Below are 21,988 nucleotides of genomic sequence, written 5' to 3' on the forward strand. Positions count from 1 at the left end.
ATTCAACTTGTCACCTTAAATCATAAAGTATCAAGGAAATCTCAGCTATATTGTAGAACAATTATAGATATTTGAAATATATTCTTTTTATGGCCTTTATTTTAATACACTCCCGATTTCCTTTCTAACAAAATTCTGTCTTGATTTACACCGTAGTCCTGTGTCATTGCTTGAATTACATGGATGTTGGGTAAATCATAATTTTCCCCTTCCTACTTTATTTTCTGATCCTGAATTGGAAGAAGAAAGACATTTTAAAATCTGTGAACTTAAAAAAAAAGTATTTTAAAGATTTCTGCTATGTATTAAAATGTAGAGGAGTCTAATAAATCGCTGTTCTAGCAGCACTACCTAAAGAAACCTAATGTCATGTTATACTTGACTCCCTGGAAGAAAAATATTGACTGCTTTGCCACTGTGTGTTGTCTAACAGAATCTTTTTGGCAAAGTTTTTGAATGACATATAAACGAGCTTAAATGGGGAAGAACTGTCTTTATACTATTGGATCCCGACTTTGCTACCTGTTGGCTCAGCAAGAAGAAACAAAAATAGCACTTAATGTCCAGGAATATCAGAAAGGGGGAATAGGAAGGAAATGCGGTTGTTTAATAATATATTTGTCCATTTTCTCTAGCACTTCTCACCCACAAGCAGGAAGTCAGTTTTTGTTAGGAAGCAGGAAATCCTCAGATGTAGTTCAAGGTCATGGCTCTATAATGAAACATCTCTTCTTCATCCACTTGCTCCTCAGCTCTGGAGTGCCTTTTGCCATTCAGGCCACTTATTGGTTCTTTCTTTCATTCCCTCTCACAGTCATTCACCCCAAATCCCAGCTGAATTCAAGGTCTGTTCTGTGTTTTCACAATGACCATTGCTGGCTCTGCTATGCACTCAGTTGCATACAGGGCACTACTTATCTTTTGAGAAATTTTATAATTAGAAGTCATTTGAGCTCAAAGAACAGGCTTGGGAGTGAGACTGATCAGCTGAAATCTTTGTTTTCGCTTTCACACATAAGGCAATTTTTGTTCACCTTGTGTCATATTGAGAGAGCAGATGAGCAAAACCCCTCTATGTTAGAAAGTAGGATTATTAGCCATTCATCCTCAAGCTTTTAATAGAATACTGCTCAAGTAGGCTGGCATGCAGGCAATGCCATGGCACATTGCATCTGTACGTCTGATGTCAAATCAAATGTTTGCAAAACTCTGCAGAGAAAAGGGACTTGTTCCTGGCCTAAGCTAAGCAGATTATCAAGTTTGGTGGTTAAAAAAAGCAGAACATACATTTTTATACATTTTTGGCTGCAGACTATATTGGATTTAGTTGTATTTTCAGCTCCTTGTCTAAAACTTAAATATCATACAAAATGTATGTTGCATGGAACTGAATTGTAGCTGCTGAATGTGCAAGAACTGCTCCAAAACTAATGTCTCCTATTTTACTTTGTTGGTGCGTGACACCAGAGGTGGATGTTGGTGGTTTGGCAGTAGAGGTCTCTCTGGTGAGAGCCATCCTTCAGGTTCCATCAAGTAAATCCAATGAGCATTCAATTCATTTGAATTTTTTACATGTTGCTGTCTTAATGCAAGAAGTATAATTTTCATCTGACCCAAATGTGATATTACTCCTGCTATCATCATTTAGAAAGATGTTCATTTACATGTAAAAATATAGTTTGTTGAAAAACATGATGTGATAACCAAATGCTGCTGCATTTCAGCCTACGCATCTCCTGGTTACTTCTAGCATGAAGATTATTTCACGAGCTGGGATGAAGGCAGGATGATGAAGCATCTTCCTTGGTATGATTGTTAGTCCCTGACTGCAGTGCTCTCTGATAACGAAGAATGTTTCAGAGATGGCATCAGATCACCACTATTGGTAGAACCTCTTCACAGTGCCAATAAAAACAATGCTGGAAAACTGCTAAAATCAACAGGATCTTGCCTTCATGCTGAAAGCAAATGCTTGTCAAAAGTCCAAGTCTGATCTCGCTGGAATTGAAATGTGCTTACCCACAATCAAATAAGCCAGTGAAGGTCAGGCATCTTGCAGCAATGAGAGGCTCTGTAGGTTAAAGATTGGTTGTTCCTCTTTATAGTCTTGGTGATGCTCTGAGGTGTTACTTGTCTTCTGTGGTCCGCTGAGATCAGGACAGTGACTGCAAAGTGAAAACAAAGTCATGTGGCAGCCGCTGCTGCGTCACCAGGCTGAAAATGTGAGAAAAAAGTGCTTCTCCCAAGCTCCTGTGTGAAGATCCATGTGAGCAGATTCCACAGTACTTCCACAGCTCAGAGTGGTTTTTCATTAAACATAAAGCCTCCTTTCATTTTAAAGTGTGGATACCTTATGCCTCCTATGAAGGCTAGTACTGGCTAGAATGGAGGTCAGGGAAACACAGGATGCTTCTTAGAAATAAGATGAATGCATGGCTATAGTTCTGAGTCTGTTTCTAACTGATCGTAGGGAATCAACACTGATGTTTGATTATCTCTGTAGTCATGCAGTAAAATTTGCAGACTGCTGGTAGAGATAGTAATGCATAATTATTTATTTGCGTCAGCCCTCAGATATCAACTAGATTTAATCCAAGTTCACTTCTTCCCTCAGCCTAGTTACCAATGAGTCCAAATTTGTGTTTCAAGAGATGACGAGAAAGATCTCTGTATCTGCACTTGGCTTGAACTCTAAATTGAAAATGCATTTCTTCATCTCCATAGAGTGACTTTCTTTGTTTAATCTTATTGCTAGGGACTGGTTAGTCTCAGGAAGACCTGTAAAACATAACCACACTTCTCTAGGAGCCTGGAAAAAATGAAATAGCCAGATCTAGGCACTTAAAAACGTGTGATTTCTTCCTTACCAGAAAGAAATGAATTTAAATAACCTGTTCATTTTAACACTGTTTTTGGGGTTAGGGAAGTGTAGAAGAAAAGGAAATAGGATAGCAAATGTAGCTGGCAAATGTTAATGAAAGATTACTACAACAACTGTACAGCACTGGCTCTGTCTGTGCCCAGGTGTGGCTGGGGACCATGATTTAAGACACTGCACAACTGAGACCAATGTCTCACAGTCAAACTCCTGTTTGAATCGCCTGGTAAGAGCAAAAATTATTCATTCTCAGTCAGAATTAAGGAGATGATAAGGGCTCTATTTTCACTTCCTTGTCCCTGTTCAAATCATGTTGATACTGAATCCCTGAGAGGAAGATTTCTTTTCCATCCAGTGATGTGAAACACCTTACTAGAAGAGATCAATGCTGATCGATAACACTTTCCTTATCAGAGTCAGGAAGATTCCTCCCTTAAGGATACATTAATCATCCTCTATTCTCATCCTCTTAAGTAAGTTTTGCAAAAATTGACTAAAATGGAGAGAAGCAAAATCTGGAGTGTTGTACCTAATCAGACTTCAAATAAGAAGCTGACGGTACATGTAGTAGACAGCTACTGTCAGTCACTGTTCAGAAATAAATAAAGCCATTACATCAGAGTAGCAGGGTTAGTGTGCTCCTACTCCATGCTGTCCCTTTAAGGAGGGGCTGTCAGTATTGAAAAGGTTTTATTGAAAGGCAGCAGGGTTGTAATTGCAGGACGTTTGAGGCAAACACATCAGTGGAAAGCAGTTTTAGACTAACACACACCTGAAGATCTTCAGACCTGACAAGCAGCAGAAAGGATTTGGTGAAGTATAGGATTTAACTACAGCCACTTTCCTTGATAAGAGCTGAACATCAGCATTAAAACCTCATACCAGAAGTCCTGGGGACCTGAAAATATCATAGGGAGGATCAGGAAAGGCAGAATGAGACCGGTGCAATGCTGCATATTGGGAACCCACCCTATCCTTATGGCAAGGGAAGGAATAATTTTGAGCCCCAAATTCTCACCACCTGTTACTGTTTGGAGGACAAGGTGGTAGAAGTACCTGTAGGACCATTTTTTCTTGACAAGCTAGTTCACAGAATTTATATTTTAATGTTTAAAATCTTCTGTTATGTCTGTATGAATAGAAGAAGCAAGGAACTGTGACTTTGAGGAGTCCTGGCATGCTGGATGGAATTGGCTGTTGCATTATGCTGAACTCATGCTGGCTGATGTCCTGCCATATTTCAGAACACACAGGTTCCTCTAGTAGTCCCTGGCTGTGGCTGGGCACAGCAGAGCTTCCCATCAGATGAAACTTGTAAACGTCCTGATTTTTGCATGATTTAAAGCTGATTTTTGTCTCAGTAAATTGGTGTAAGCATTATCACATTTCTTGTACCCACAAAGCTCACTTTCTGTTGCAAAACAGAAAACAGGGTTTGAGACTTCTCAATATCATGCCTTCAGTAGGAGCCAGTGCAAATGATTACATGAGATCAGACAAACCTACCATCTAGATGATAACCAGACAGCAGAATGAGGTCATTGTCTCTTGCCTAAAGTACAGGGAATGCTTTTGTGATCAGATGATTATAAAATTACTATGAAATAGTGGAGGCTGGAAAGAAAATAGCAACTACTTTGGAAAAAATGATATACCTATGCACAGCCACACAGCACTGTGGGCTATCTGTCTATTGCTTATCCCTGGCCAAAAAGGTAAGGATAAAACTCAGATATAGAATGACCTTACTTACAGCCTTAGATAACCTGTAGACATTGCAAAAGAGGGAGTGCCTGTCTGGAAGTGACATATGTAAGGATTTTTGGATGCTACCCATTAATCCTCAGAAAGGTGGCTGCATTCTAGTGTCATTTGGTGCAGCCTCTCCTCTTGCAAAAAGGATTTTTTTTCATGGTATCATGCCAGCAAATTTTATAGAAATGAAATGTCTCATCTGTCAATCATTGCTGCCTCTGTAATTGTGATTTTTATGGAAGATCCTTATGGTATCCTGATGGAGCAGGAAACAGAACTGGCAGATTCTGTTTCCTTCAGTCTAACAGCTCTTCAAACCCAAGCCATTGCTCTGCACTCTGCACCAAGGCAGCTCTCATGGTGAACATACACAGGTCCTTTTTTCTAGTGGAGTTATCTCGTGATTCCATCAGAGTCACAGAGCTTGCAAAAGAGAGAGATGGATGAATATTCATTTATGTTTCATTAGGAAAGGGAAAGGGTTCCTGTGTGAGGGCTGGCTGCAAACCAGGCCTTGAGGCCTTGTGTCTGTGGAAGAGTTAGGGCTGCCCATCTTCAGATAATGGAGAAAACATTAGTTTGCTTCCTGAAGCATCTGCTGAAAGGCAGTTTGTGGTTTGTAGGGGAAGTGAGGAGGTCAAGAACAATGCCAGCAGTTTTCTGGGGTGTGCAGAGCCATGCCAGCAATTTCAGGCACTTGAGGAATCCTGAACATCTGTTCTGACTTCTTGTACATGAAGTGAGAAGTGTCCATGCAACAGTGCTCTCTGTAGGCTCACCTTGCTTCCACCTATTCATAACAAACACTTCTTTTAAGTGCAGTGTTGACTAAAAGAGAAAGAAAATGTGATACGGTGATGAATATTGTATTACAGTGGATGAGCTCATGGGTTTTTATACTCTTGAAGGGTATCAGTTCAAATGTATCTCAAAGGCAAGTGGCAGATTTCTTCATTTGCCTGAAGTACTATTCTGGAGATGAAAGAAAGAGTTTTCTAAGCTTCCACGTTTTAAGTTATTTATTTAGATGAAAAAACAATGCTGATTTTGAAAACCCTATAAAGGTTCAATTCTGTGTATTTCACTATTCTATTCACTTTCTAGAAACGAGAATGTTTGTTATAAGCAAAACAAGTCAGTATGAAAGTGAGTCTATTATCTGCTTAGAATAGAGACTCAACTGGGCATTGATAAGGCTTATCTTGTTTTGAGGATCTGTTTCTGATATAGTGTCAAAACTCCCACTGATTTCAGCACTGTAGGGCCAACTGCAGAGACAAGAGAACAACCAAAACCTCTCACAAAACAATAGGCATAGGATGCTGAGAAACATCAGGACACTCATCTGGTCACTCAGTGAACGGAACAAAAACAGCAAATGAAAACTTGATCTTTCAGAAAAGAAAAAAGGAGTCTGTTTAGAAACGGATGTATTTGTATCCGCAAAAGATATCACACTGAACAGGAGAAAGCTCTGCATCATGGAAGAAAAACTATCTGCTGAGTGTTAGCAGGACACTGCCATTTGGAAAGCTGGACTTTGGAACTGGGTATGCAACACTCCCAGCACTTCTTAGGAGACTGAATAGAACACACAAGGTCTGAATGCTCTCATCATCCTCTAGGATGGATTTCCCTGTGACTTTGGGATCAGGTCAGGTAGCTCCTGGGAAAAAAAACTTAGGAAGCCTGAAGAATGCAATGAAGTTTGTTTCTTTGGTCAAGGAAAGATTACTTCACCCTAGTTGTTTCTAAGGACTGTTAAGGTTTGTTTGTTGTCAAAGAGTTTCCTTTGTTCCGCATCTTAAACAACACAAAACAAAGACCTCTCTTGTGTCCTTTTGGAAGCCTGTTCCCTTCTCAATGAAAAGCAGTTGTGGAAGTCCAGTTTCTGCAGACTTCCTAAGTGGTTTAAAACAGACCCAAACATTATGGTCCTGGGTACACTTTGCCTCCTATTTGTTATAAAGGGAGAAGGTGTTATTATTGTGGACAACTTAAAAACATAACAAAATGTGCACTCTGGTTTAATTTGAGAACGGAAAGCAAATGGTATTGTAAAGCTTAATGTTTATAGGAAAGAATGCTTTTCCTTTTCAGATTTTTCTGAGCACTGTGGGTCTGAAATTTGTAAGAGGAAGTTCAAAGAGGATATACACATTAGTTCCTACTTGGTTATTTTCCATATGTGAGGTCAGTAGAATTCAGCGGATTAGTCTGGGTTCCTGAACATCTGAAAAGCTTTGAAATTACCTTCCTGAGGTTTTGAAGTAGGGTTTTATAGTTTGCAAATAAAAAGATCAGTTTGAGCAGGCTTCGTGCGCTGCCTGTTCACTAAGAATGTGAGAGTAGAGTGGTTTGAAAGAGGAGATGCATGAAATCAAAATCACATACAGAGTCTTTTAAAGCACATCCACAGTGGCAATGATTTAAAACTCAACAGGCTTTCTAATAACCAGCATACCTTTCAACAGCCTTGACACGTTGCCTCCTTCTATACTGCTGTTCATAATCAGAAACCTTTGGGGAGAGGCTGATTTGCTTTTTTAAATCAGTTTTCAGTGTAGTTAAGTAAAAGGACCATTTTAACAAAATTTGGTTTTGTAAAAAAAGCAAACAGAAGAAATGCATCTAAAACCGACTAGGTTGAAATAGTATTTGTTTCAAACACTTCTATACATTGTCATGTAAGTTTTCACTTTTACACAGTATTTCCTCTGAAAAGCAGAAGTAATTAATCTAATGTTGTGAGCCTGCAAAGCAATTCCTCAAAGAGGTTTGGTTTGGTTTACTAGAATTGAAAACATTCACCGTGTGGTTTCAAATATGCTTTTCACTGAAGTGGGCTGAAGTTCAAGTGGAGGGTCCTGACATAATGTTTCTGTCAGTTTATCTCCAAATTCTAAAGATTTGGAACTGAAACACCATTAAACACAGAAGTACAGACGGAAGTGTGGTTACGGCAGCACCTTCTACTGTTCCTGGAGGTTTTCAATAAAAGGTAGATGTGGCATGAAGGGTCATGGCTTAGTGGGCATGATGGGAATGGGCTGAGGGCTGGACTATATTATCTCAGAGGTAGCTTCCAACTTAAGCAATTCTATGAAATGCACTTCAGATACATGGATATGAGGGAGGTGTTCTCAGTGAAAACTTTTGGATGATGTGTTCAGTAGTTAATGACAAAATAATTATCCTGAGAGGTTTTGGAGATGCTAAGGCTGGCAAAAGTGTTAGGGATATGTTCTGTAAACCAGAAAAGGTGAGATCTTAAAAGTACATGTTGGATTCAAAATAGTTTTGAGTCCTGAGCAGTGCCTGGGTCTGTTCCAGGAAAAATAGGTTCTGAGTAGCCTCAGTTATAAGTAGTTGTAAATGAACATTATGTTTATTACTTCACTTTAAACCTGTAAATCCTAATCTCTTCCTTTTGAATTTTTCACCTGAATGTTATTCTGTTTCTTCAGATGAATATTTGAAATACCTGACACGCAGTATACTGGCATAGAGCACTGCATACTTTGTTAAGAAAAAAAATAAATGAAAAGGTATGTTGCAATTAGTATTGTATGGTCTTTTAATAAGATTCTTTGTTAATACACAAGAAAAGAAAAGGAAATTAAAAAATTCTTGTTAACTTTCCATTTTGATCCAGGAACACCCCTAGGATACACCTAATTTGAAATGAGTGAGAATTTTTCTGGATCAGGGTTTAATTTTGACATCAGGAATGGTCTTAACTTCTGGCAAGCTGATTTTCAATGAGCCCTGTGCAAGACTTCTGCCAGCATAAAAGTTTCAGGTGATGTTATTACCTTCAGAGAACATCTCAATTGAATCTACAGGTAAGTTATTGCTAGGGTCAGAAGTTGTCCTTTAAATGTCATCAGCATAGAGGTTTATGCCTGTATTTGAGCAGTTCCATGGAAAATATACTTGAACATCATAGTCATAAGAAATTCTACAAATAATTAACCTCTTTTTTTTTTTTTTTTTTTTTTTTTTTTTTTTTTTTTTTTTTTAATCTCTTGTTTTAGTGATTGCGTTATTGGTGTTGTGTGTTCACTTGCACACTGGTTGCATATGGACTCTAGATAATAAATTGTAATTAATGACACCATGCAATCCAAAAGTGCCATTTAAAAGCAACTTGTCACCACAGAGTTGTGCTCACTTCTCACCACAGTGGGCTGAGGTGGGAAGTAGAAGCAGAGTGAAACGTGTGGGCTGAGGAAAAAAAGAACACAAAAAAACAGCTATTAACTAAAACAGAATGAGTGTTGGAAGCATTTTGATTTGAATAGTAGAAACTGCTTTCCTTGGCCTTCAGACAGCAATTCGCAGCACCCATGGTAAGCCCCTGCTTCGTGAAACTTTGTGAAGTTTTTACTCCTTCTTGTTTCCAGGAAAATGGGGGTGATTGTTTTTCCCTCATCCTCCTTTTGTCTGCAGCAAACTAGCAAAGGAAATGTTTGATGACAAAATGACCAAGAGTACAGAACAAACTGAAGCCCGGAGCAATATCCTGGTGCTGCTTCCAGCTGCTGCAGTGGTCTTTGGATCAGGCCATGAAATCAACTTAGATAAAACCTCCAGGAGGATGCTTGGATTTGTCTTTGCTCAGGCAATGTTCGAATTGGCTTCACTCACTGAGGGATGAGAAATCTGGTTTTCTAATATATGTATTAGGAAACTTCACTTTGAGGTTAAAACATCTAAACCAAATATATCAATTTCCAGGTGAGTGTAAAGGATATAAATGTAATTCACTTTGTATTTTCCAGATATATGTACGCAAATATGACAACCTGCAATCTGCCAGCCCAAGTACAAAGATGCTTTTTAAAACGTACGATACACCTCCTTACTTTCCATTCTCTTCCTCGAGGACAGCAGGGCTGCTGTGACTTCATCGTCACTGGAAGAAATGGCACTGGGCTGCCAGACTTATAGTCTGGTTTCATTGATTCAGTTTTGTCAGTCCAACAGCTGTCTCCCAGCCCCACTCTCCTTACCAGCGTCAGTGCTCCCGTCACCTTCGGCTTCAAAGAAAGATAAAGATATATTTTTTCTAAACAAGCTTTTGATTCCAGGGGATGATTGTGTACATAGGAGCCTGTCCAACTCAAAACAAGGTTCCACCTTGCATAGGATTGGCTCATCTATATAAACTCAGGTGTCAGTGAGGGACAATAAAAGGAACCCTATGGCATATGTCTTGTGAGAAAAGCGCAGTTCCCAGAGTAAAAGACTTAAAAAAAAATGTTTGTTATTTTTCTCTGTATCTTCCTCACAGACTCTACAAAGAAAGGCAAATTCAGCAATAATGGTGATAAAATTTATAGTTCTCTGTGTTCTTAATAGCATATTGAAAAGAATAAAGTTACTGGACTAAGTTATTTAGATGAAAGCATTCCTGGATAGAGTAAGTAGAAAAGACTGATACTTATTGCTGTGCTCTTAGCTACATGCTACTCTAAAATGCTGCCTTGTTGTCCTTGGAACAGGGCCTGCAATACTTGTTGTTGATGTACAGCCATTAAAAGAAGATCTGACATTTCTCTTTCCATAAAGTTCTGCTGAACTCCAACAACAGGTCACAGTCGGAGCATATTTTGAACCCTTTTCTTGGGGGTAGTTGAATATATTCTAAAAGAAATGCATCAGTCCAGCTACTTCTCTAGTGGCAATAAATATTACATGACTTTGTTTCTAAATGAAGGACTGAATGGAAGAAACTTAGAAGAATTAAGTCTGCATGAAGTCTGGAAATTGCCTCTTCACAATGGAAGTGCTAAATGTGCACAACCAAGACAGAATTATCCCAAGAGAAAACATTGTGATGTAGAGCTGAACAGTAATTATCGGTTATGTTGAGAACAAAGGCTCCTTACAAATCTACTTTTTCTATAGCTTTTGAAATTGATGTAGTTTGCATGAAACCCAAATCCAGATAGATTATTGTTTAGGGAAATTAGGCACTTTTTAGTGACTTCTATTTTTTTCTCTTGTTTGCATTTTCAAAGTGCATCAACGTATTTCCTTCCTGTGCTTAACACACATTGCTATGATCTTCAGGTATTATACAAATTTTAAACCTGATTATTACTTTAGTTTAAAACAATACTAATTTTTTTCACATAAATTTTAAGGCTCTTTGCAACCGCTTGGTTACAAACATCTAAATCATATTTACATGATCTACCCACTCTATTTGCAGACTACTTTCATCTAAAAAACCTTACATTCTTCCCACTGGAAATTAAATATTATCTTTGATGTTATTTCTTTATAAGGTTTGCATTTTTATTTTTTTTTTTTTAAATGTTTAACTACTGCATATGGTAATAATATAAGCCATCAATCACTTATCACAAATATTCATGGAAAATCTGATTCTGCGCTAAGCTGTGTTTTGTCAGCAACTTTGGTAAATGTTAAATTTTGTTTTCTTAACTGTAGCCAGGAAAATTAATGTCCACTTTAGAAACTCATTTGGACGATTTGTTCCATGAACTCTTCTGTTTTTTCTAACAAATTTCAGCCATTATAATTAGTTACCGATTAAACACTGCTGTTCTACTCAAACACTATTTCAATCAGACTATGAAAACACAATAAATTAATTTTAATTATAATGCTATCTTGACATCTCCAAGTACCCAAGGCAAGAACATGGTATTATGCTATTAATCTGCCAATATAGATTTTAATTATTAGTTTTGCATCTTCACTGTCCCAGGAGGTGATAATGCAAATAACCTAAGAGCATACACTATTCATGTTCATATTGTTTAGCACACAATAATTTTATAGCTCTTCATGACACTGGGAAGCCTTCCCCTTGTATGATATCTTTAAGTACAAAAGGATATTCTCAAAGTCAGTGCTTTCAGGTATACAATTTTTTGGTGGCTTGCCTAAGGGCAAGTGTAAGGACTAGCTCTGGCCTGATAAATGCTGTAGCTTCAGTTTGAATGCTCATCCTTTGACCGACTTTTAAGCAAATGCAATTGACTGTGCTTATTTTCTTTCCCAAGGATGCTAAATACTTCATTAAGAAGCTTGAAGAGGGTATTTTTATTCATTTGTCTCTGAAGTCAGGGAAGATCTTTATGACAACAATAGCTTCCAGAGCCCATGGCACAGCTCCTTGGATGAAGAAATCTTTTCAGGGCAATGATGCTTTCCTTTACATGAGGGCAGCTGAGGAGCTGCTGCCTTATTTTCCCCGTCAAAAAGAATTCAGAAAGAAACAAATTGCTATGTCTGGAGCTATCTGGTGGAAAGCTGCACATCAGAGCTGAGCAGGAGTTGTTTGCTCCAGCTTCAAAAGTGAAGCACATATGCTGTGCTTCAAAGTGACTGCATGGGTGAGGGCATGGTTTGCTGGAGAAATGACTCTTTCCTGGATCAGAGCTGCTCCTTCTGAGAGACAGCTGTTGCCTTCCATTCTGTCTGCTGGTGGTAACTCTGCAGTGTTGCATTCAGAACAGGTTAGTTTAGCAAAAGACTTGCCATTTAGATTACTTCAGTCTAACCTATGATAGAGTGACTGCATCAGTGGACAAAGCAACTGATGTCATATATTGGGACTTCTATGTCCAGGTGAAGGCCAGTGGCAAACAGTGTCCCCCAGGGGTTTGTCTGGGGTTTGGTACTCTTTAATATTTTTATCAGTGACAGAGTTGATGGGATTCAGCTTCAGGAAGTTTGGTGATGATGCCAGGCTGAGGGGTGTGGTTGATACAGCAGAAGGAAGAGATGCCATCCAGAGAGACCTTTACAAACTTGAAAGATGGGTCCTTGTGAACATAATGAGGTTCAAAAAATCAAAGTGCAAGGTTTTGCCCTTGAGTTGAGGTAATCACAAATACATAGACAAAGTGGAAGAACTCCCTCCCAGGCATCTCTGAAAAGATCTGGCTTGAATTCCTGTTTTTGTACAACCATAATTGACAGTTCATACTGAATAGCTGGCCACTCTTCCATAGACTTGTTGAGGAGTAGAAAATTAATGAAATTGGCAGCTTTATAATTGAAATCTTACAGCCTGGGGAATTAGACTGCTTTTTATTAAAATAGATTCAGAATTTTTAAAGTATATTATGTATTGATGTTAATAGATTTAATGGGCTGATTTGTTGCCTTCATCCTTGGAGAATCTGTAACCCACAAAGCTGTTCAAGAGCTGTCATGGTCCTTCTTATAGGTGACAAATTATTTCAAACATGGACTTGATTGTCCTTGCTTGTATTTATTTAGTCCACCTTTGTTTGCAAAGCATTTTGGAAAGCCCTTCTGAAATGCCATATTAGTATAAGATGATGATGTGTTTTTACGGTGTCAGTGATATTTATTTTGCTTGTAGAGGCAGTGTGACAGTAAATGTCACAAGCTTACTTTCAGCTTTGTGCAGCTCTTGTACTAGCCACTGCCCCAGAATGCATAAAGCTTAAGCAGAGAAAGAAGGTCTCATTTGGCAAGTATCTAAATTAATAAATGAATGCTCCTTGAAGTCCATGGAGCTATTCTCTGAGTTTAAGCAAATAAACATGCTTAATTAACAAACACTTATTTTACTAAACCAGTTCCTTTAGTAACTGCATCAGGAGTACAAGGTACAGTGAAGGTGCTCTTTAAATGGATCGTGCAGCACCACTGTATGTGGGAAAGACATGGGAAACAGCTAGACTGAAAATGCAGCCAAAGACAAAACATTCCTGCAGTGATGTGTGGTAAGTGCTAGCTGAAGGTATCCAGCACCTCCCAGGATCAGGCCTGGTACGATTAAATTGCTGTACAAACCCTTGGTAACAGATCTTTAAATAATAAAGTGAAAGGGGAGAAAGGAAAGTTGGGTGGGAACAAAGCTAATTCAATTTGTTAGAACATTATTGTTTGAGTTCCCAGCATTTCATGGCTGGGTTAACAGTGTGGTGACTGCATTCAGCGGTGGCGTTGTTCTGGCTGGTTGTTTGCTGGGAATGCCGACCTGAGGAACAACACCATGGTATGTACTGCTCAGGTCAAACACATCTCTGATTTCTGAGCACTTCATTTCTTGGGTAGTGTTTATTTTCTTCCCAGAAATATAGTAATATTTGGTTTTATTCAAACTTGTGGCAGCCCTGCACTGCTTATTCTAACAGTTCTTGTTGAACTTGACCCACAAGTTATCCTTTCATGTAAATAACTCATTTAGGTCTAATCCCCAAATCCCCATCTTAAGGCTGACTGAGAGAACTGGGCTGAAGGAAAACAATATTTCATCATGGGAAGTGGAGTTTAGAATAAATGTTCTTTGACCTTGAAACAGCATTTGCCATGCTGTGTATCCCATGTTTGGAGGGTGCATACAGAACTCATCTCCAGTTTCATCTTTTTCTGGGTCCCACAGAGATGACAACTGTAGACCTGAGCCACTCTGTCAGTATGCAGAGCATAATTTCTCCTCTGCAACCAAGGAGCCTTAGATGTGAAAAAGCTGCCAGTTAACTTTTTGCAATGCTTTTCTAATGTTTTCTAGTAACTGGCCTCAGAAGATGGCAGAGAGAGTGAACCTTCATTTCAATTCTGCAGGTTGTCTTTTCTCTGTCTCTAATAGATCCATACTTTATCTGCTAGCACAGTTGGACTAGATGACCTTCAAAGATCCCTTTAGTTACCTATGGTCCTTTCACATGGATATCCATGGACAAAACATTCCAACCAGGACTTTAGCAAAAAAGTAGAAAACAACAGATTTGCTTAGAACAATCTACAGAGAATTTATTTGTCTCCAATCATTAATATAATTTTTTGTGGAGGAGGTAGATGGCAGGTATTGCAAAACCATAACAGAAATAAATTTATTTTCTCCACAAATGATAGTACAATCACTCTCACAGGTAAGAATTTCTTCTTTAATCAATAGATACAAAAATAAGAAAAAAATGACAACTCATTTTATTATGTTTTCCTTCCTGTTATATTTTTACTCTACACCATAAGTAATAAATTCTAGTGCTACCTAGATGATGATAGGCTAAAACATAGATGGGGAGCAGAATGGGCCCTGCATGATCCACAATGAGATGGTTTGGACTTGCTCCAAAAGCTGGATGCTCACAAGTCCATAGGGCTGGATGGACTGTACCCTGGAGTGCTGAGGGAGTTGGTGGATCATAGAATCATAGAATCATAGAATCATAGAATTACCCAGGTTGGAAAAGACCTTGAAGATCATCAAGTCCAACTGCAGCCTAACCATGGTACCCTAACTCTAAACCACATCTTGGGATGTGGTTCCCAAGCCACTCTTTATCATCCTTCAGCAGTCCTAGCTAACTGGGGATGTCCCGGCAGACTGGAGACTGAAAAATGTGGTGCCCATCTCCAAAAAGGGACCGAAAAATTGTCCGGGTAGTTACAGACCTATCAGTCTTACTGGTGCTGGGGAAGGCTATGGAATGCATAATCTTGGGAACCATCATGGACCAGTTAAAGGTCAATTAGAGGATCAGGCCCAGTCAGCATGGATTTACAAATGGTAGATCCTGTCTGACAAAGCTGATTTCATTCTATGACAAGGTGACCCACTCAGAGCGTGAAGGTAAGGCTGTTGATGTGGTTGGTCTACCTGGACTTCAGTAAGGCCTTTGACACTGTCCCCCATAACATTCTTGTGGAGAAGCTGGCTGCCCATGGTTTGGATGGGTGTGTGCTCCACTGGGTGAAACACTGACTGGATGGCCTGGCTGAAAGAGTTGTGATCAATGGGGTTAAATCCAGTTGTCAGCCAGTCACAAGCGTTGTCCCCCAGGGCTTGGTACTGGGAACACTTCTATTTAACATCTTTATTAATGATCTTGATGAGGGGATTGAGTGCATTCTCAGTACATTTGCAGATGACACCAAGTTGGGAGGAAGTGTTGATCTACCTGAAGGGAGAAGGGTAGTACAGAGAAACCTGGATAGACTGGATCAATTGGCCAAGGTTAGCTGTATGAATTTCAATAGAGCCAAGGGTCCTGCATTTTGGTCCCAACAACCCCAGGCTTGGGTAGGAGTGGCTGGAAAGCTGCCTGATGAAAAGGGATCTTGTACTGATGGACAGTCAGCTGAATATGAGCCATCAGTGTGCCCAGGTGGCCAGGGAGGCCAATGGCATCCTGTTTTGTATCAGGAATGGTGTGGTGAGCAGGACTAGGGAAGTCATCCTGCCCTTGTACTCGGCATTGGTGAGGCCTCACCTTGAATACTGTGTTCAGTTTTGGAAAACTCAGTACAGACAGGATATGGAGGTGCTGGAGCAGGTCCAAAGAAGAGCAACAAGGCTTGTGAAGGGCTTGGAGAATATGCCGTATGAGGAGAGGCTGAAGGAACTGGGGCTGTTCAGTCTGGGGAAAAGGAAGATGAGAAAAGACCCTATTGCTCTCTTCCAGTATCTGAAAGGCGCTTACAGTGAGAAAGGAGCTGGTCTCTTCTCACAGGTGACAGGTAACAGGATGAGGGGAAATGATGTCATGTTGCACCAGGGTAAATTTAGGTTGGATATCAAGAAACACTTCTTTACAGAAAGGGTGGTTAAGCACTGGAATAGGCTCCACAGGGTGGTTGAGTCACCATACCTGGATGTGTTTAAGAGCCATTTGTATGTAGTGCTCAGGGACATTTAGCAGAGGGTTGTTAGAGTTAGGGTAGCATGGCTATGTTGTGGTTGGACTTGATGATCTTTGAGGTCTAGCAGTAATATATATATATATATATTTACTATGGTGACGCTTGCAGTCCTTAGACAAAATGTAAGGCTTCTTGATCTAGACATAATGCATGTATACAATAGCAAGATGATCCATCTGTCTGAATAAATGTCTCTTTATCAGTTTCAGAGCAACAGAATTACATCAGATGACAACCATATTTTTTGTTAGTTCTACCTGTGTCTGCACATTGAAAGATGTGAGAAACTGCCAGCTTTTGACTTGATGAATAACCACTACAAATACAATTAAACTGCACAAATTCACATTTTTGCAGTTTTCTGGTATTCAGGTATTCCAAGTAACAATATTGTCTCCAAGTTTATTGTGATTAGATCACCCGAATCTTCCATCTCTTATTTTTTTCAATTCTTTTTACATAACTTTATGACTTTTAACTCTCCTTTTACAACTATTTGAATGTTTTAAACATCAAGAATGAAGTAAATATAAATGCTTAATAACTAGATTCTTCATATAGCTGTAGCAGTTACCTACAGCATGCCCTATTGAATCTGATAAGAACAGCATTTTGGAAGGTTTTCAACTGAACACTTCTGGGGCGAAAAAGGTCTTTCAACATTATAGGTTGATTATTGACTAGATGAAATGCAGTTTTGTTGACTTGGGCTAGCAATGCACAGCAATGCTCAGCCATATCAAATTCAGTCACGACTGAGAGATTTTTAGATAATTAAACTTACAAGGAAGAAAAAAAAATGCTCTTAATGTGTTTGAAAAAAATCCAGATTATGAAATCCAGAAATGTAAAGAGCCCTGAGGAACAGCTGAAAGTTTGAATATAGTGGTCACTGAATGATCGCTCAACCTAAAGAATTTGGGCAAATAGCATGAGAATGGATGGTATCAATGAATCAAAACATCTGCTTTTGAAAATTGTGGTCAGATTGTTAGTACAACAGAGAAATTTTACTATGTGATTCTCTTCCATTGCTGGCAGTGAAAAGTGTTAGGAAAAGTTAGACATAAACCAAGTACTGCTGTTACTTTTTGTGCTCAGACCAGAAAGGAAGAGCCCAAGTCTTTATCTACCTTACTTTGTCATAAGTCCACTGACTTCAGATGAATTCTGGCATCTCAAAAGGACTAGAAGTAGTCCTGACAGTTTACTTTAATGTTCTCTTCAGGTCAGTCAGCTTCTGAATTTTATACATTCCATAATCATCTGACTTCCATGGAATGTCCTCAGACACATATGAAGATACAGCTCGAGTATATCAGTCTGTCTACATGGAAGCGAGTGTCTGCTGAAAATAAACCACAGAAAGAAGACTTGTGTTATATTAGATTCATTAAAAATGTGAAGCACACAAATGAGACCAGAATCGTCTCCCTTTGGAGTTCCTTATCTCTTAAGATCACAGCAATCTTCTAATTTCCTTTGATAAAATGATATGCATGTTAGTGCTGAAGCAGTGTTTTTGAAGTCACATAAGTCTTTGCATGAAGTGAAAGCTTCAGTCTAGCAATCATACTACTTACATCTGAAATCTACGTTTGGACATGGTGTTTGAAAGTGCTTGGATTTGACTCCAGTATAAACAGATGGAAAGCCCAATCTCTGACATTTACTGTTTCATGCTTTTGAACATTCAAAGGGTTCAGTCAGATGGCAAATTTTTTGATGGAGGAGGGGAGAAAGGTGGGAAGGGAGAAAGAGAAGAAAGGAAGAAAACCTATCTCTACATTTGCTAAAGGAGCAAAGCCTTTCTTCAATGCAAAGGAAAGGTATGCCACAGCAAAAATGTGCAAACGTCACATTTGCCGTGTGAGCGCGCAAAGCAAACAGTGGAGCTTTGATGTGAGAATGTGCTGGGCAGCGAATTCCCGCTGCATGCTCAGCCCATCTTGCAACCTCAAATATTCTTTTGGTTTTCATTCCTTCCTCAGACTTTCTAATTTCTGTCATGGGATGCCTCTGCTTTCCTTGAAGTGAAACAGCCCCCTGTCATGTTGCTTGCATACAGGAAGAAAGCCTTGTGCTGTGCAAAATGGTCATATGCAGCAGAGAGTCTGTGGGACAGGGATCTGGCTTACCTGCTTTGTTTTTTAAATAAGGGTTTTCAATTGCCATCCAAAGAGAATGAGTTGTGTTCTACTCTTATCCTTTGGTGCTCGCTGATGTCAAAGAGAAATATGTTCAATAAATCATCCTCGTAAATAATTTATTTCATTGTTTTCATGCCATGCAGGGCAGACCGACAACGTGGTGCAATGAAGCAACCCCTCACCCCTCTGGTACCCATAGGCAAATTCAGCTAGTGCACCCTGCTCCTTGTCTTTGGACAGACCTGGGGACTCAGGGATACACTTGAAGTAGTACATGGGGCTTTCACAGCTTGATCTGCTGTTACTGGGTGCAGTGTAAGCTGGCGAGGCCCTGTCTTGGTGCCATGTTCAGCTCTGACTCTCCATTCCTCAGGGTTATGGTTCCCCAGCATGCCCAAGCTCAGAGGGAAAGCAGATGTCAAGGCACTGGCATGTCTTTCCTCTTAAACAACAGCAAATGATGGAGGTGAGTGGCAGGGCAGAAGTAGGTTTTCTAGAAACTTCTGCCCAGAGGAAGGAAACTTTCTGCCGCAAAAGCCAGAGATCAGCCCTCCAGGCTTCAGCAAGGGGCTGTTCTCCTCATAGGCCACAGCGGCTGCTGCTGATATGGCTGAGTGAAACAAGGCCTGACTGAAATCTGTGGAAAGTTAGTTATTAATGCACTGCGGGCTTGTGTTCTGTAAGCTTCAGGTGCTGATCTGTCTTTCCAGTGTTAGGCACCAAGGATGAATAACCCAGAGGTCCAGATTTCCTACACTGACTTGTAAAAACCAACAACAAGCTCAGTCGGAGGGCCAGCCACAGGCAGCCCAAGTGGAGGTGAGGTAAGTCTCACTGATAACGTCAAAACCAGAATCTGTATCCTGATTTTGAAATCAGGTATGGATCTGATATGGCAATTTGAAACAGAAATTAAAAGTCAACATCCATCTTAGGTCAAAGAAAAATGTCACAGGATCTTGTTGTCCTTGAAATCTGGAAGGGTTTTTTTTTTAACCTCTCAGAGGAGGTTAACACATCCTGGTTTTACTAATGTCTCTTTAAAAAACCTGTGAGTGATGACAGAGATAGAAAAGGAAGTGTTTCAAACTGTAAAATGTCCTTGGCTGCCTTTTTGATGCATGAGTCAAGTAGATTTTGCCAAGCACAGTGCTACCGAGCCTAGAGTGATTCAGATGCTGAAACAAGACTATTTAGGGCTAGCCTAAGTGTTACTACGCTGGAGAACAAATAACTTAGAACATGCAGCTGTAAAGGTGGAGAAGGAATCGCTCTATGGTTTATGGCCCATATCTCTGCTATTTTTGGAAGGCGGGTTTTATGCATGAAAGGGAGAAACCACAGGTGACACCTCCGAATCCCTGAGGCTAAGGACTGATTAGCTAACTTGCTTTTTTTATTCAGAGAGAAATATGTTTTCCATTTTTTATAACTGTGGGCCTAGAAGTTGTTTTAAAGTTAACTTGCACAGATGCATCTTTTAATATGTTTTCTTTTCCAGTATGACAGTTGTAGGGAGGTGCGGGGTTATAAGACATGACAAATGCCTACTACTTGCAAATTCCAGAAAAAGCAAAAGACACTATTTTACTATTTAATAGACTTGGCGCATACCTGGGTACAAATATCAGGAATGTGCTCAAATACGTATGCCCAGCATTTCCAGAAAATAAATTGGTTTTCTCGAATGAAATGTGCATTTCAGCCACACAGAAACAAGGAATGCCATTTTATTTGAAGGAGTGGGAGTTACAGGGCAAGTGAGAAAACAATGTCCGGAGAGTTTATTAGCTAGCCTGACTGTATAAAAACAATTTCCAGCAAAATGTTATTTGAAAATGTATGCAATTTGACTAATCCAGTACTCCTTATTTGTATTTTATCCAGAGTAAGTTTAACTGAAGAAAGAAAAATCTTCAGGGCAGATGTGCCCAATAAAGTTAAAGAAAAGACCCTAGAAAAGAAATATTTCACCAAAGTGTTTGCAACACAGGCTATACACGTTATCCTTGCTGTGCTGTTCCTGGAAATAATCTGTGCTCCTCTGGCTTTATTCATGCAATGAATACATTTCTTCAGGAAAAACAGTAAAAGTGTTTACCAAAATGTTTTCTATTTCCTAATGGGTGGTTTTACTTTTACCTTAGAGTTTATTTATTTATTTTGTGAAAGAGCATCAGTTTGAAGCAGCAGGAAAGACCCTGCTGTTTTGCTAATTTTTGCTAAATTTTGCTAAAACAGTATTTCATTGGTTAAGGGAAGAACAGCAAAAACTCTAGTACTTTTTTTTTTGTGTGGCCTCTGTTCATTGAAACAGATAACAGGCAAATAAAAGGGATGCATCACATTGAAATTCAACTGTTTGGAGTTATGTCCCTGATCCTAATAGCCTTGTTTAGTTTCTGGGATACTTTTATGAGGCCTTGCCTGATCTCAGACTTTTCGAACAGTTCCTAGTTAAGTAAAAATACATCTAAACACAAAGATTGTGTTTTCAAAATACAACTGAGTGCTGAATTACACATTAATCCAGGTATTTATTCCCTGCAGAGAAACCATTGAATGTTGAACTCTGACAACCAATTTCCAAATGCAAACTGGAAAGTGACTATGTAATCAATCACGTTTTGGAGGCTGGCAGAACGCGGGGAAAAGCTGATGGAAAGATTAACACTAATATGTATTTGTCCTTCCACCTATATTTAATTTTCATAATTATATTGCTCAGATATCAGTAAACAGTAAGAAGGTAGATGACCCTTCTGGAAAAGACCAATTGTAACTTAAGAGAAATACAATCTTAGCAATTTGTTTTGATGTTAAGATGTTTGTCTGTTTCTCCACTATTTTATTTCACTAAGAAGTAATATAAGAAATAATATAAGGGGAATTTCTCCAAATCATGCTGCTAAGTTTAGTGAACTTTAAAGCAGGGTTACTTTATGTAAAAATTAATTCTACTTGTTTGTTCTATCTGGCTATTTTACAAGTGCTTTGCCCTACGGACTCGCTTTGTTTTTACTAGTTTCCGAGATTTATTTAGAGACTGATTTTTTGTTTTCCTGACTCACACAAAATTGAAGAAACAACAAACTAGTTTTAACAGAGGTTGTAAGAATTCTGCTAATGTGAAGAATAAAGAATGTTCTGTTAACCTGATTGCGAAACTGATTGGAGGACTTCTCCATTCTGTTTTAGTTGGCCTAAGAAAATAGCAAGCTATGCACAACAGATGATCTAAAGTTTGAGATTAAACTCCATTTGCCTGATTGAAAATATGTTATCTTCTCTCTACATCCGTGTAGGGTAAAAAAAGGTATCTTTGCTTTGCATTTGTTTTCTTCGCTGTTATTGTTAACAAAGAACATTACTCTGTTCCTCAGCAAGAGATGCTATTGGACCAAGGCCTACACACACAAATGGCCTTAGATGTTAATGTGGGATTTAGGTGACTAAACCTAACAGTTAGATCCTTTAAATCCCTGTTCAGCTGTCGTTTAATCCTGTAGGTGCCTAAAATCTGTAGAAGTAAAAGATATTA

The sequence above is a fragment of the Excalfactoria chinensis genome, chromosome Z, assembly GCF_039878825.1.
Source record: "Excalfactoria chinensis isolate bCotChi1 chromosome Z, bCotChi1.hap2, whole genome shotgun sequence".
Classification (NCBI taxonomy): Eukaryota; Metazoa; Chordata; class Aves; order Galliformes; family Phasianidae; genus Excalfactoria; species Excalfactoria chinensis.